At 44.9% G+C, this 17,137-nt stretch overlaps 1 protein-coding gene across 1 annotated transcript in view; it reads left to right on the forward strand.

Annotated features, from left to right (window-relative positions):
• The first annotated feature begins 232 nt into the window (after nt 1–232).
• ABHD2 (abhydrolase domain containing 2, acylglycerol lipase) overlaps nt 233–17,137 on the forward strand; it is a 96,557-nt gene continuing 79,652 nt past the window's right edge. Inside the window, exon 1 of the mRNA XM_058542423.1 lies at nt 233–338. The gene's annotated coding sequence lies outside the window, so the exon portion shown is untranslated. The remainder of the gene's footprint in view (nt 339–17,137) is intronic.

The raw sequence follows: 17,137 nt of genomic DNA on the forward strand, positions 1-17,137 counted from the left end.
AGTAACCAATTGTTACCAAGCGCTCTCCACTTAGGGCTCCGCCTCCACTCTGAGGAGCAGCTCCGTTGACCAATGGGCTACCCTCCAGGTGTAATGAGCGCGCGGGGCTAGTAGAGCAGCGGCTGGGCCGCCCAATGAACGGGCGGGTTCCCGCGGTTAGGGGCGTAGCAGAAGCGGTCGTCAGGGGCGTGGCGGCAGTTGCCTGGGCGGGGCCGGTAGCGGCGGGAGCTGCACTGGCCAGGGGTTCCGGCTGCATTTCTATGAGCGCCACCGGCAGCTGCGGAGGTGCGGGAACCGGTCTGGGCGCGAGCTGGGCCGCTGTAGTCAACCACGCGCAGGTAATGCCTTGGCCGAGCGAGCTCCGCTAAGCCGGAATCGCGCCCCGGATCCGTCGGGTCAAACCTCTGAGCCCCGCGGTTCCCATCGTGGTTTGGCCCATCGCGCCGCAGTCTGCACGCCCCAGATCCTCGGGGATCCTTGGGGGCCTGTCACTTGATGCCACGGGGATCCCAAGAGCCGGCTCGCCCACTGGCGGGGAGGGGGGCCGCCTGGACCACAGCGGGTGGGATACGCCTTCCTGAAAGCCCTTTGTCCCCTCCTGCCCCAGGTTCCGAGGTAGGGGACAGCCTCGACCGCGGCCTCCCTGCCGGCCATCTCTACATCGGTGCGCACTCTTGGGACGTCTGGGGTCTGGAGTGGGGGTATGCTGGCCCAGGCGTGGTGATGGAGGTCCAAGCTACGCACCTGGAAGGAGAAGGCCAAGGGGCCTGCTTATAGCCCCGGATATCCGAGAGGCCTTTGCTTTTCTGGGCTCCAGGGGCACACCCGGGATCGCTGGGTTCAGATTGTAAGGAGACAGCTTTTGACCCATTTGGAGGCACACTTACTGAGGTCGCCCCGCTCCGGGCACTGTTCTAGGCGCTTCGTGGGCTTTCCTCACAGCGAGAGCTGTCCAGCAGCGCAGGTGGCTCCCTGCCAGGCGAGGCAACCAGCGCCTCGACCTTGGATGTGACCAGGCAGAGGCCAGATGACAGCCACCTGTCAGTAATGCTTAGAGAGGCCTCCCAAGGGAGGACTGCATGACCCACCTACAGCCCATCTCCACTCACAGATGCACTCTGGGTGACCTTTAATACCTCACTTGTGAAGGATGCTTCCGGAGGTCCCTTAAGTTGGGAGTGGGTGTTAAATTCACCCATAATGGATCTTGTGGTCTCAATTCTCAAGAATGGGTGTTAGCAAAGAGAATGGACTATACCAAGAAGATAAGATTTCTTTAGCCATCATGAAACTCCTTAATTTGACCTACCATGGACTGCCTCTCTTAATCCTCCCAATTCCTCTCTTTTGGTTGCTCCACCTCCAGTGTGTCAGTTTCACCTGCATTCCAGTAACTGGATCCAAAGGCAGGTTCCAAGAGCAGGCTCATGAGAGGGGCCTAGGAAGACGGTAGGTTTGGCGGAGTTAATGTGATCTGCGCCCAGAGCTTTTTGAGGGCCATTTCATTACAACTGCAGTAAGAAGAGTCCAAAAGAGAAACCATACAGTACCCCTTTCACTGCCCTCTGTCATTTGCCTGAGTAGAGAGGACATCATAATCTTCTGAAGGTCAGGAGGCAGAGAAAGAACCTTAACACAACTTGCTGCCTGTTTTAGGATGAATTCACCTTTGAATAACCAGTCAGAAAGCAGATCAATCAGCATGAACTTGTGGCTTTTTAGCGCTGAAGACCCCTTAGGTAGAGTTCATCTAATCCATCTTGTCAATGCACAGGAGAGGAACAGGGCTGCCTGCTCATCATGAGGCCGTGACTAAGGGACGATCTGTTGACCCTGGATCCAGCCAGTGCAGGGCTTGTATTTCACTCCCAACCTAGTTATCTCACTCTCCGTGTTTAAATTCTAGGGGAGTCCAGAGAGGTTAGAAGCACAGATTTTGGTGCCAGAGTGCCTGGATTTGAATTCTAGGCCTGCTTCTTGCTAGCTATAACCTTGGGCAAGTTACTTAACCTCTCTGTGCCTCTGTTTGTTCACCTATAAAACAGGAATGATGATGGTACTTAGATTAGAAGGTTGTTTTGAGGATGACATGAGTTACTATATCTGAAGCATTTAGAACAGTGCCTGGCACATAGTGACCACTACAGATTTGCTACATGCGATGTTCTATTGCCCTTTTATACAGTTTTTCTTCATATCTATCACCCAATGTTTTCTATCAGGGGCTAATTTTTTTCCCTGCCTCCTCCACCTCCGGTTCATTAGACATATTCCAGATTTCATGGTAGCACAAACGTCTGTGGGGTTTTCCAAGTCACATTGCATTTTATTTCTTATTTATTTTTCTGTCTTCTATTGAATCAGGTAATTCCTTTTCTCTGTTAGCCCTCTCCTTGTAATTACATTCTTTGTAGACTCCAAATCTCTTGTGTTCTCTTTAAAAAGGAGGAGGGGAAGTCCCTCAAAGTGATAAACAGCCCCCGATGATACCATTCTCCATGGCGTCCTTCCAAATACCTCTTCCCTCTGTTCCACCCTCCTTCCCAGTTGTCAGTGTGGTGCAGCTTGATTATAAATGGATGAACATTTTTAGATTAAGATTTCATGAGCCACTGTATTAAGTGCTTTTCGGAAGTTCAGGGATCGTGTGTCAAATGCGTTTAAGCAGGTTACTTAGTCATTCGAGTAGGGAGCACCAGCAGCGCCTGCTCGCCTGGCAGAAACACAAGTGTGTGACTGATTCTTGCTGGTAATCTAGCTGGTTCACTGGTTTTTCTGCGTTTTTCCTGTTCTTTTCTTGAGCTTGAAATAAACCAGATGGCAAGTGCAGTGGAACAGCCTTTTCTTCTCCTTTCAGTTGGGGAAGTTCCCTTTCTTTCCTTTTTGCTTTCACCTTCATTTCCTGTATCACTTTCACAGTTTTGATAAATACTCATTCTCAGTTTGCCAGCCAATTCGCTTTTAATTGGAAGTAACTGTCACCTTTATTTCTTGCTAAAATCCGGTCAACTTTGGTTTTCCTTTTTTCTGTTTTTACATGTTTTCTAGAATCAACCAAAGGTTATCACTATTCATTGATTGGCACCTTCTTAAGAGTTGATTCTGAGTTTTGTTTTTTTCTTTAGGACGTTCTAGAGCTCAGCCATCTGAATCATCGCTTTGGTTTCTTTGTGTATTAATATGTGCCCCTTTCTCTCTATCTTGCTCTCTTTTCTCGTAACGTCTTGGGGAAAGGGCTTCTCATTTGCTGGTATTCCTTACTTCTTCCACTTAACGCCTTTCTCCTCGTAACCTCTGGCAGAGCCCACAGATACTATAGTGGTTCCCCACTGCCCTTGCCCAGGGCTCCTGCCCAGAGCACGAAACTGTTTCTTTGGTCCTGTGGAAGACAGAGGCAGAGTCTGTCTTATTTTTTTGCCCCAAACCTGGCTCTAGGAAAGCCCTAGCAGAGAGATACTTCCAATATAATAGAATTCCCTGTGGCAGAATTTCTGCCATGACCTACTGCTTACATTATTCTGATTTTTATCGCAGTGTAGATTTTGAGTACTCCTTGACCAATTTAAGAGTGTAGATGATTGGGGCATCAGGTGGTTAAGCCTTCCTGTTTCATCTTGAGCTAAGCTATCCCTAGGAACAGAGCACTGAGGGTTCAGGCTGCCTCTTGATATGGTCTGACATTAGGATTTTATAGCACCTTTTCATGTTCCAACCTTTTTGGACGATGCACGGTTAAGGACATTTTGAACCCCCGTACTGCTGTTTCTGTATTGATTCCGTGCAGGTGCTGATGTTATCTCCCTTGAGGATCATTTGCATATCTGCACATTTATTTTTGTTGTCTTGGCTCCAGAGCATCATGTTTTGGGATTAAATGTTTTCTGTTTATAAAATGGCTGGTGTGGAGGATGATCGACCTGTTGTTACCCATGAAGCTTGTGCACTGGACCCAGTTGGGCACAGGGCTTGTTACACAGAACGCATTTTCTGATCTTTTGCGATAGTTAAGTAGCAGACAGGTAAAGAGCTTATTAGAGAATTGGAACATTGATACCCCTGGGTTTGCCTGGTTTCTGATTTTCTTTTGTTGGCTTTAAGTGGAGGTTCATTAAGTTCAACAAACTGAGCACCTGGCGTGTGCCAGGAACACAGCTGTCCAGATTAACAGTGTGTTTGGTTTGTTCCATAAAGACTATTTTGTTTTTATTTTACATTTAAAAATTTTTAATGTTTTTAATTCAGTTTTTTTTTAAAAAGTAATATGTTTACATGATGAAAGAAAATATTCAAAAGGCTGAAAAGGTTAGATAGTAAATACATCTCTATCCACCCCTCACTCCTGCTACCTAGTTTTGTTCCTTAGAGGCAACCAGTGTTACTGATTTCTTCATCCTGCAGAGGTGTTGCATGCACATCCAAGGTATTGTATACGTGTATTGGCAAATTAGTTATGAATATTCCCCTCCCTTGTACACAAATGGTAGGGTACTATACCTGCTATTTGGAACCTTGCTTTTTTTCACTTAATATTTCTTGGCAGTGTGGAAAGAGCTTCGGTGTCACTTTTTTATGAAGGCGGTCTATTTTAGATATCTGTTTTCTGTTTCTAAGGATGTTAAGAACCAGTCTTATTTAGGCAGATGCTTCGCATGGAGATCCTAAATCATTTTGTGGACATTTGGGAGCAAATACTTTTCTTCTCTACATCCTGCAGCTCCCAGCCTCATAAGAGGCCAGGTGAGGGCTTCTTCTAGAGGTCATCTCGTGCAGGGAGAGGGAAGCGTTGAGAATGAGGAACTGCATGGGACCTTTGCCTTGCCCTCTGGGCAGAATGTGCTGGAATTGCCAGGGAAAGCTTGCTGTGTTTTCTCTGGTCTCCAGAGAAGGCTCTCAGCCTTCCTGATAAGCATTTCCAGCATCTCCGTCACATCTAATCCTGTCTCTGGCATCACTGGCTGTGTTTGTCCTCGCCCTTGAGCATCAGAGAGGAACCCTGCCCTTCATCACTGGACATCCTGTTTGGGTAGCTTTGTTAAGTGCCCCACCCCTTGTTTTCTGTCACCCCAGGAAAAACCAGCTCTCACACCTGCGCCTCTGTGAAGCATCTTTCCCAAATCAACATTTGGGAACATAATTTTTGTTGCTCTCCTCGGGAGCATTTCCGAAGTTCTCCAAATTAGCTTTACCATTTCCAAGGTCTGAGCTTGAGCACAGCCTTGCTAAGCTTTCGCTGATGATGACTCTGAGAGTTTTGAGGTTCTTCATATTTGAATTTTTATGGCTGTGCTTGTGTTTTATATCACGACACTGATTTAAACATGGTCTTCTGTGGCTCCCAGATTCTGCCTTTTTTCTTTTTTCTCTTTTCTTTGAATGTTCCTTAATCTTCATCTTGCTTTTATTTACCTCTGAGCCTAATTTAGAGTCACCTCGAAATTGAATTGAATCTTCAAGATATTAGTCAGCTGGTCTATTCTGGAGTCATTACTTTTTGGTCTTTGCTCATTGCTGGGCTTCCACATTATCAATCAGTTGTACCACACATACGGTGTTATGTAATATGAGGAGAAGGAGTGGCATTATCAGTTACACTTTTTCCAGTAGAGATTAGAGTAAAGAGATAGAAGCTTTGAAAAATTGCCCCCAGTTTCACACAATCACTCTAGTACAGTCGTGTGCCGCATAATGACGTTTTGGTTGATGATGGACCGCATATATGACAGTGGTCCCGTAAGATTAGTACCATAGAGCCTAGGTGTATAGTAGCCTGTACCATCTAGCTTTGTGTAAGTACTGTAGGAGAGGAAGAAATTTTCCTCTACCCTTCTAGGTTCTTCTGACTGGTCTAAGAATTAAATTCCCATGAGACAGATTAACAGGAAAAAAACAAACGAAAGTTTAAAATATGTATACATGGGGAGAAACCCAGGAAAACCCATGAACTCGCCAAAATGGCCAAAGCACTTAAATACGATCCTCAGCTGAAGACAGAAGGTGTTGGGGGTGAGGAGAGTCAGGGACTTCAAAGGGAAGGAAAGCAATTCACAAGTAGGTGAAAAGGAGCAAATGTTTGGAAAACAAGTGTTTGGTCACAGAGAAACAGAACACAGAGGGGAGCCCAACAAACAGGCTTTTCTAGGTTCCTCCCTGTCTACACCTAGTCCATGTTATATTAAGGTGATAGCTCGCTTCCTGAGACAGGTTTTTTATCTGAATTCTTTTAGGCAGTTCAGGGGGAGGTAACAAGAAAAACTTTCTGAGTCTTTTGTTTCTTAAAAATAATCAGCCTAGGGCCACCCCGTGGCGTAGCAGTTAAGTGCTCGCTATCCGCTGCTGGCGGCCTGGGTTTAGATCCCAGGCGCGCACCGACACACCGCTTGTCAGGCCATGCTGTGGCGGCGTCCCATATAAAGTAGAGGAAGATGGGCAAGGATGTTAGCTCAGGGCCAGTCTTCCTGAGCAAAAAGAGGAGGATTGGCATGGATGTTAGCTCAGGGCTGATCTTCCTCACAAATAAAAAAATGATAATAATCAGCCTAAAATAACCCTCATGTTAAAGAGACACATTTGGGGGTGGCAAATTTTGTTCCCCTTCAGTACACCCTATGTTTGCACAACTGTGAAATCGCCTAACGATACGTTTCCCAGAACCTCTCCCTGTCGGTAAGCGACACATGACTATATACTCTATTTGTGTGCTGTTTACTTAGTCATGTCAGTGATGGTACTAAAAAACAGATCAGGAAGTCCAACATAGGGTTGCCAAATTTTAATTTTTTCAAATAAGGAAATAAGCCCTGTTATCTATAATCATTGCCATCATTTAAGAAAAGATACTTTAACACCAAAAATGTGGGAAGGTCAATATCCCAGAATAAAGAGCAACCTTTTTTTTTTTTTTGTGAGGAAGATCAGCCCTGAGCTAACATCCATGCCAATCCTCCTCTTTTTCCTGAGGAAGACTGGCTCTGAGCTAACATCTATTGCCAATCCTCCTCCTTTGTCTCCCCAAAGCCCCAGTAGAGAGTTGTATGTCATAGTTGCACATCCTTTTAGTTGCCGTATGTGGGACGCAGCCTCAGCATGGCTGGAGAAGCGGTGCGTCGGTGCGCACCGGGGATCCGAACCCGGGCCGCCAGCAGCGGAGCGTGCGCACTTAACCGCTAAGCCACGGGGCCGGCCCCAAAGAGCAACCTTCTAAACAGAATATATTTAGATTGATAAAAAGGTTGAGTTAATGCAAATTGAATCATGGAGTTTGAGAGGGCCTGAAGTAGAGGATTCTATTCAAGGAGGGTTCCACTTTTCAGCTTTCTTGGACAGTGCTGGCTATTCTCTTGCTGGGAAACCAGGCCATTCACTTAGCCCAGCTAAACTAGCCATGGCATCATTTGGTATGGTTTTATGCCCGGTCTTTTTGGGTGGTACGGACTACACAATGTGGATATGCAGTTGTAGCATCTTATAGTGATATGAGCTGATATTGGAAGTTGTTCTTTGACTCTAAGGGCTCAGGATTTGTTCGTGTCTGGAGTGCCATGTTGTAGTTCTTAAGGATGAGGAGTAGGGGAGGCTGAGGCGGGACCTCAGCAGCTCATTGGAATTAAGTGAGGCCCTTCAGTGTGTTTACTCCTCAGTCTTTTGAAGCATATACTTAAACTTATTATTATTATTATTTTTTCTCCCCAAAGCCCCAGTAGATAGTTGTATGTCATGGTTGTAGATCCGTCTAGTTGCTCCATGTGGGATGCTGCCTCAGCATGGCTTGATGAGCGGTGCGTAGGTCCGCGCCCAGGATCAGAACCAGTGAAGCCTGGGCCACTGAAGCGGTGCGCGTGAACTTAACCGCTATGCCACCGGGCCGGCCCCTATGCTTAAACTTATTAAATTGTTGATTTAATATATCAGGTAGTAGTTCATATTGTTTCTGAGATATAATGTGACTTCTGATCTGAGTCCCCACGGCACTTTTTGCGCTACTGCAGTAGCACCATGACATTCCATCTTGTGTTATGGGTATTTGCCAGTCCAAGGCCAGGGATATGTTTTTGAGGTTCCTTGAGTTCTCCTTAAATTAAGAGCATTCAGACCTTTTGGTTTCATGTTAAAAATAATTGGAAATATTTTAAAAGCCTGTTCTGTATCATTGGGATAACCTAATTATTAGAGCCCAGCCACACGGCCTCAGTGTCCCCCATTTGTGCTGGAATTTATGATGAGTTGGAGCCAGGTAAACTCGCTATAGAGAAAAATAATGGAGATGAACTTACCTTGGAGAAGATGAGATAACCTCAGGAGAAGCCAAGTGGACATGAAGTGTCCACACACAGAGCACTGTGCACATGAAGGCCGCAAAAGTGGGCCCCACAGAGAAAAGGGGTGCAAGAAGGCAGCTGTCACACTGTGATTGGTGCTCACAGGACCTGCCTAGGAGTGGGCGGGAACACATTAACTTTGTCAGGGATTTCAGGTATGAAAAATGGCATCAACTTCATTACATTAATGTAGTTACTCTGAATTTTACTGTTTGAGTAATTTTATTTGTTGCCAATCTTCCTCTTTTTGCTTGAGGAAGAGTGGCCCTGAGCTAACATCTGTGCCCATCTTCCTCTATTTTGTATGTGGGACGCTGTGATAGCATGGCTTGATGAGTGATGTAGATCCAAACTGGTGAACCCCAGGCCACCAAAGCAGAGTGTGCAAACTTTAACCACTATGCCACCAGGCCAGCCCTGTATGTCTAGTTTTATGTTTGTACATTTAAGATATAGTATAATAAATAATAATTGAATAAAAGTAATTCAATTTAAATTTAAGAATTGAATAAAAAGTTGTCAAGAGATCTGGCAGCACTATTTTTTCCCTTAGAGGGGTCCACCTAGCACCTACCCCAGTGTAGGAATGTAAGCTCTGTGAGGCAGACAGATTTCCAGTCATGTTTGTGTCATGCATGGCTCCTTCTCACGTGTCGAACACTTGAGAAATACTCATGGAGCTGAAATGAAGAGTTAGTTGCGTCGTTGGTGTCCTGCCTTAATGAGAGCCTGTTTGTGCAGCCAACACGAAGTGTCCACACCAGTGGAAGGGAGCCCTCCAAAAGTAATTTCTTTGATTCTTTTTGTTTGTCTAATTTTGGAGTTAGTGATAAAGTTTTCTATTGACATTTGCGTGACCTACACACTTACCCGAAGGGCTGTAGCTGGGAGTAGCCAGAAGCTTATTTGCCACAAGCAACTCATCCTCCCAGGGACAATGGAGGCTGGACTGTAGCTGAAGGTTGGATGTGAACTGGAAATTCAGTGACTACTGAGACTATTTGTGCTGTTATAAATAATCATTCATGCATTTATTATGGGAATTTTAAAGATATACAGAAGTAGAGAGACTCATACAGTGAACCCCCTGTACTCATCACCAGCTTCAACAGTGATTACTCATGACCACCCCTAGCCACTTCCCCAAGCCCGCAGGAATTTTGAAGTAGATCCCAAACATCGTGTAGTTGTATCTATAAATATTTCCGTGATCTCCTTTGAAGATAAAGATTCCTTTATTAAACATAACTATAATGCTGTCGTTATGCTTTAAAAAGTTAACGATAATTCTCTAATATCATCAACTATCTAGTCATTGTCCAAATTTCTAATTGTTTTAAAATGTCAGAAGTACGTTTCTTCTTCTTCTTTTCTTTTTTTTGTGAGGAAGATCAGCCCTGAGCTAACATCCGTGCCAATCCTCCTCTTTTTTTGCTGAGGAAGCCTTGGGCTAACATCTGTGCCCATCTTCCTCCACTTTACGTGGGATGCCGCCACAGCGTGGCACAGCAAGGGGTGCCTCGGTGTGTCCCCGGGATCCAAACCCGGGCCGCCAGCAGCGGAGCGCGTGCACCTAACCGCTACACCATGGGGCTGGCCCCTACGTTTCTTCTAAAGTTTAATTTTTTTGAATCAGGATGCAAATAAGATTCACACATTGTGATTAGTTGTTCTGCCATTTATGTTTCTTTTAAATCACAAGTCCATTTCCTTTTCTTTTTTCCCTGCAATTTGTTGGAGAAACTGGGTAATTTGTCCTATAGAGATATTATTTACTTTTGAACAGGTAATACACTCACATGGTGTAACATTCAAAAGGCATGACATGGAACAGTAAAAACCTTCCTCCCAGAAGCCATGAATGTTGCTAGTATATTGTGTATTTTTTCAGAGATATTTTATATGCATATCTCAGCAAACGTGTGTGTATATCTGTGTCCTGTATCTTTCTTTTTTATATAACTGGCAGCATATTGTGTATGTTGCTGTCTTCTTTGCTTTGTTGACTTAAAATGGAACGATGCATTTTAGCAAATTTCTACAGGTATTGTTTGGCATCCTATTAACCTTTCTCATGTGTCCAATTATAACATTACTGCTCCCTAAAAATTGAGGGAAACACAATATTCCTAGGATGATGTGATTGCACTGGAGTCTTTCATTTGTTCAGCAAATATTTATCGAGCCCTCTCTCTGCTGGGCCTCTGCCATCAGGCTCTCCTGGGGTCTGGACACCCTCTGCCCCACCATCGGCCCATGCGTGGCCCCGAGGTCGCTTTCCATGAGTGCCTGCTGAACTTCCAGCTCCTCACGGCTCCCTGTGTGGCCTGCCCTGTATTCACACTGTAGATTTGAGCTTCTCAGATTCCAAATACCCTGGCTGTGATTCCCTTCTCTAGTCTGATCATGTAAATTAAGTGCTCCCTCACTCTTGTCAATGACATTGAAAAATGTGCCCTTCTAAATAGTAAGATGATGGGAAATGCCAAGTAGATTATAGCCAAGGATGTTTTTCCCAATTTAGAAAAAACATAGTCCCTTTCCCTCGGTCTGTCATTAATATCATCCATCTATTTATTGACTCTACGTAGAAAGCTGGTTGTTGCACTAAAATTGCAAGAGAAATCTTGTCTTTGCCACCGAAGAGCTTATAAGAGGAATGCAAATTTTTTTTAAAGGCTCTCTTTGGGTAGGAGAGGCCTTAGAGAGCATCTGTCAATGGGGCTAAAGTGGTCGGGATCCATCCACATCTGCGAAGGGCCTCTGGGATGGATAGATGCCTCACCTCTGTGTATTGCTAGAGCTTCACTCAGGGCCTGGAACAGGGAGGGTCCCCAGGCCTTAGTTTCCTCTCTTGCGTTAATAATAACTCAGAACTATTGGGAGTACCAATGAGGTAATGTCTGAGGACGCACTTTGTGAACAGTAAATTATGTAATTGGTCCCCACTCCAAACACCAATGCATTTTGTGACATGTTTGAGAAGTAACTGAGGTAATGTAGTTAAATCACAAGCATTTGATAAATTGTAGAGCTACACAAATAAGAATTTTTGTTATCACCTAGTTCTGCTCCTTCATTTTAAAGATATGGTGACTTGTTAGCATCAGCCAGAGAGCTCTACTAGATCCCAGGATGAGGATTTTGACCCCAACTTGTGGTTCACAAACTTAGTATTTTCTCTGTGTGACTGAATGAAACGAATGGTCTGGAATGGAGACAGGAACAGGTACGTGCAGGATCCACGCGTCACCTGTAGAGGACGGTTAAATTGGATTGGTAGTCATTGTTCACAGGCAAGTCTGGGAGCTGGACTAACCAGGCTTGAAGATGCAGACATTTGGCTCTGGGCTGGGATCCACTAGCCTCGTTGGATAAAGCGAGCCCCTCCTCTGCCTTCTCTGGTGAGCACACCACTGCCAAGTTGGCATTGTGCTCGTGTTCTTAATTTTTCTTCTAAGAGCAGGACACTTATTATCCCCATTTAGTGGGTAAGGAAACTGAGGTGCAAAGAGGTTAAGAAATTTGCCTAGAGTCACACAACCTGTAAGGGGTAGAGTCATGATTCAGGCCAGATCTGTCTGTCCCAGAGAATTGATCCACCCTATTGTGAACGCCCTCACCACCATCAGTGCACACCCACAGAAAGCATCTCAATGAAGCAGAAATCTTTGTAACAAAAATGTTCTGACCTATTTACACAAACCTGTTTCAGGTATCACAGATACTTGAGGAGGGAGTTTTCCATTTTCCTTAGATGTTAATAATTCACCAACATCTCAATCTAGGTTAACCCAGGATTAATTATATCCAGATTTATATTTTCTGGATCATATAAGCTCATGTCAGTTGGGAAATGCCATAGATGATTTTGTTGTTTTGGATGTTTTGGAGTGAGGAGCAGAAATCTTGAGTCCTCTGATGGTATTTCAGTGTTTGTCTGAATGCTAACACTCAGCGGGTAGATTTCTGTTTGCCTTCTCTTTGGGGGCCTTTCCTTCCTTCTGCTCCCTAGAACAGCCTGGTTGTGCTTTGAATTCTCTTTCTTTATTTGTGAGCAGTTTCTGAAGTAGATTTATGACTCTTTGAACTTAGTAAGATGTTCTTTAGACAAAGGGGGAGGGTAAAGGAAATATGACATTGGACAATAGCTTCTACAAGTGATGGAGAATGGAAAACTTTCACTTAGATGGATAGCTATTGCCTGAACTTTAAGATGTTCTTTAAAATATCCAGAAGCTGCTAACAGCCCAGGTCACATTGAGCCTTTTCTCTCGATCCAGGGTAGCATGGCAGTTCCTCATGAAGGCCGCATACCTCTCAGCCTAATGTAATAATCTCCTTGTAAGAAAATTCTGCTTGAGGGATCAGAATGGCGATGCTTTAGGCCTTTCCCACAGACTCAGTCAATCAGGAAATGTTTACAGAGTGCCCACTGTGTGCTCAACACCATAAATTTAACGTTGTGTAGAATTTACACATGAGGACTGAATTAGAAGGGCATAGACCAGAATCCCCAACAGAGATTAAAGGGATATGAATCATCACTTTTATGTATCGATGAGACCGGCAAATTTTCTGGTTATGAAAGGGTATTTGCAAAATGTCAAGGGGGGAAATGGTACGATTTTTAGGACCTGGAGGGTATGGGCCCCCCAATGAAGATTCTATTCCAAGCAGGCTGTACAAAACTGCATGGAATCGAGGGCTTATGGTGATGTTCAAATGGTGAATGACAATGGCTGTCCAGCATCCCAAGGGTCAGGTTACATGTAGCCAAGCAAATGCTTCTCAACACCTCCTGCTTGCAAGTCAGTCCCTCAGTGCTCCGGCCCAGCACGCAGGGCCAGGGTGGCGTATGTGTGGTGCCGTCTTCCAGGCTGACCTCTGGCACTCCCCTTGTAAGTAAAGCCCTGAAGCTTCATTCCCCAATGACTCACTTCCACTGCTCCCAAACTGCTCCCTCTTGCCCCGCCTGCCAGTCTCCTAATTGTCCTGCATTCTCCGGCCTTGGCTCAGCCTGTGAGCCCAGCCTGATGTCTGCACCCAACCCTCCTCCTCACCTTCCCTTCTGTTCCATCTCTTCCCATGGTCACCCAGCTATCTGGGTCCACCTCCTCCTTCTTTCTGCCTCCTCTGGTTGAATTCCTCTAGTATTTATAAGAGATACTTCAAGATTTCATGCTTGATTATACATGGATTTGCACTGTTTTCTAATAATTTCATGGATGCCATGTATTATACTTCTTTCATAGCCCCCACAGAGCTTAGAATGAAGTGATGCCTTTGGGCTCCCTGGGGAGCGGGGTGGAATGTCAGAAGAGGGTTGTAGGTTTGCAAAACCTTCCCCTCCAGTGGTATTGACACTCTTCTTGAGGGGATTCTGTCTTCTTCATTTACAAACCACTGCTTTATCCGTGAGGGTGCTCCCAACTTATGCCGTTAAATCAATTTTTTGTAAATGGGATCACTTTGTTTCCCAGTTATAGAGAAGCATTTCTCTCCTTTCTGATGAAAAATCTTCCTTGATGGTTGGGTCCTCACCTCCCAGGAGACTGATGATTGGCACCACGTATGCATCAGGAAAGCCCGGCAAAGGAAGAACTCCTGTACAGTGAGCTAGTGGCTGAGCCTCTGCTTCCTGTGAGATGTACCAGCCTTATGTCGTGGAGTATTGTATGGAGCTCTTATGCTGCCTTGGGCGGAGGTGAACTGGGGGTGGACTCGGAGCAAACGCCTGCCTGAAAACTGGAGGAGGAGGGCTGCTGGGAACCAGGGGTGGCAGTTGGGACTTGCCCTCAGCCTTTAAAGCAGGCTGAGAAAACTTGCTTCCCAAGTGGGAGGGGAGAGGAAGAGATGTCTAGATCAACAATTGATGTTTGTGTTGGATGGATGGGGAGACAGGAACATTGAAGGTGTGAGCCTACGTCTGTCTGTTTACTTGGAGAAGCAATCTATTTAGCTAAGACCCCAAAATATATCAACCCCGAGGGCTGCCCTTTCCATCTTACAGCTTTTGAGTTTTTATTTTTCTAGATTTTCAATGTCCTCAGTAGAAGGATCTGATAAAGCCAAGTTCAGGACTGCCTGGAGACCAATTCCCATCCTCTTCATGTGTTTAAAATTCCCTACCTGTTGCTTTAAAACTAATATTTTTCTAATCTTGAAATATTTAATAAGGCAGCTTTTATCTAAAAAGCTCAAAGCATTTTACAAACCTTATCTTGAGTATATTTGTGAGTATTTTATAATTATAAAGCTTTTTTTGCCTACATAATTTCATCAACTTCTTTCTCTCCATAACCTGTAATGTAACCTCTTTACCATTTTATAGAAGAAAAAGCAAACTTTCATAAAATTTAGATAGTTCACCCAAGTCACTTGCCAGAACCTGAACTCAAACCCAGGTCCTCTGATTCTAAGATCTGTGTTTTTCAGCTATACCACATGGGCTCTTTTAGGATAGCCTTCAAAATTCTCAGAGAGGGCAAGTGACCTGCCCAGAGCTGCACAGCACAGCATGGTCAGAGGGAAGAATAACTCCAGATGCCATTGGAAGCAAGATGTATGGAGACACAAATGGGGTCCCCTCCTTCTTGTACTTCCAGAATCCAGCATCTCTGAGTCCTTCCACTTGGGTTGTGACATAGAAGTTGGGGGAGAGGCTCTGTTTAGCTCTCAGAATCATTGGGACTGATGGTAGAGGCTGGGTAGGGGCTCCCTGGAGGCGGGTGTTGGGGCTGGCTTGTCAGCGCCAAAGGGTGACTATCTCACAATCCCCTTTCCTTCATTTTTAGCCCAAGGGCCTGAGTCCTTCATATTTATCTGCTTTTAGCTAGTGGAGTTTGTCTTTTAAGACTTGGGCACTTGTCACAGTGGTATACATGTGACCTCTAGGCCTGCTGCTCCAAGCTGGCAGGAGATCCTGTTTCTACTTACAGCGTCCGAGGTATTTATAAAACAGAAATAAGTAAAGAGTGCCTTAAAATGCCATACACACTGTATACTCTTGTCCCCAGAACCTTCTCTTGGTCTCGGAAGGACAAGGAGCCCAGAACCTTTCCTACTTTCTAGAGCAAGCCTGAAGGGAGCTGTGCCTGCCACAACCAGCAGAATTCATCATCAGAGAGTCGCAGAGCTGGAAGAGGCTGAAGAGCGGGGAGCTCAGCCCTGCCCAGCTGCCTGAGTGGGCAGAAGTGTCTCTCCCTTGGGGAGGGGCCAGGGACTTGCCCTGTTGGTTGGGGCTCCTCACAGATCTGCTTCTTGGTGTCTGCCACGGTGAGGGGCAAGTGGCAGAGTTCCAGTGGGTGGGCCGCGCACGTTAATGTTCTCATTATGGGCCCAGAAGTGTGTTTATTAGCCAATTAGCCGAGCTGTGCTCGGGTCTGGCACTGGGAAACAGTGGTCAGGAATGGGGACTCACAATTATTTTTATTTTCTCTTTAATTGAAGGGAGCTGTGAGCCCTTTTCTGTTGCAGCTCAAGGTGAAACTTTCTTCTTTGCTTGTAACTTCCATGGGGTCAGTAGTTCTTCAGTCACGGGCTGTGCCAGTCTTGCCCTCCTGCCCCATCTCCAGAAGATGTTTGTAGACATAGAAGACTGGGTGGGATCTGTACTGTTCCCAGGAATGCCACAGAAATTTCTTTTGTACGGTAAATCTGGAGATGCTCTTCTCTTTGGTTGTATTTATCTCTTAAAAATTCCAGTAAACTGGGCACTTGAGTTTGTTGGGTTCTAGAAAACTGAGATTTTGCTTTTCATATTACAGAATTTAATCACGGTATAATTTTTTTAATACAATGTTAGGGCTATCCCCTTTCTGCATTAAAGTGCCTATCCCCTTAGAAAATTCTAGGATCCCCATAGAGGAAACACCTGACTTATGATTTTTGGTTTGTTCTCAGGTGTGGGTTGAATGATTTCTTGATGGTAGAGAAAACAGTTTTGCTTGTGATTTGACTAAGTGCCTTACCCATTGTCCTCTAGTAGAAAGTCCAGTCGGCCCTCGGTATCTGCAGGTTACGCCTCTGTGGATTCAGCCAACCTCGGATGGAAAGGCTTATGATGGCTGCTTCTGTACTGAACATGTACAGACTGTTTTTTCTTGTCATTATTCCCTAAACAATACAGTATAACAACTATTTACATGGATTTACATTGTATTAGGTATTATAGGTAATCTAGAGATGATTTAAAGTATACGGGAGGATGCGCATATGTTATATGCAAATACTGCGCCATTTATATAAGGGTCTTGAGCATCCACAGATTTTGGTATCCGCAGGGGTCCTGGAACCAATCCCTCACGGATACTGAGGGACGGCTGTAATACTCTTTCAGCAGAGCTGTTTGCCAACAGCTTAAGGCCAGCTTCTTTCAGTATTTTAGTTAGGGCATGTAAAAGTGCTCAATTAAATGTGTGCGCTTAACTGGTGATGCAATCTTCAGCTATTTTTAGTTTAGTGACTTGCTTTTATGAAAGCTCGTGGGTTAGTAGCCATTCCTGACATTTAAATGTGAAGTTCACATTTTCTTGCATAGAGTAACTCTCCTCTTACTAGGAACCTGTAGGACATTTCCTGGAATTTCAGCAGGTTGAGTGTGTGACCTTATGACTTTGTGGAAGAATACGGTTAAATAAAACTGTTTGAACATGAGTGAGTCTGCACAAAAAGGCAATTTCAAGGTCTTAATTTTGGCCACCACTGAGAACGTTAACATAAATGTATTTATCTGTAAATTCCTTCCCTTCTCATTTACCAAAGTGTGTGTGACTTCAGACAACCCCCTCACCTTGGAGGACCTGGTTTGTAAGAGGAGG

The sequence above is a fragment of the Diceros bicornis genome, chromosome 5 (genome assembly GCF_020826845.1).
Source record: "Diceros bicornis minor isolate mBicDic1 chromosome 5, mDicBic1.mat.cur, whole genome shotgun sequence".
Taxonomy (NCBI): Eukaryota; Metazoa; Chordata; class Mammalia; order Perissodactyla; family Rhinocerotidae; genus Diceros; species Diceros bicornis.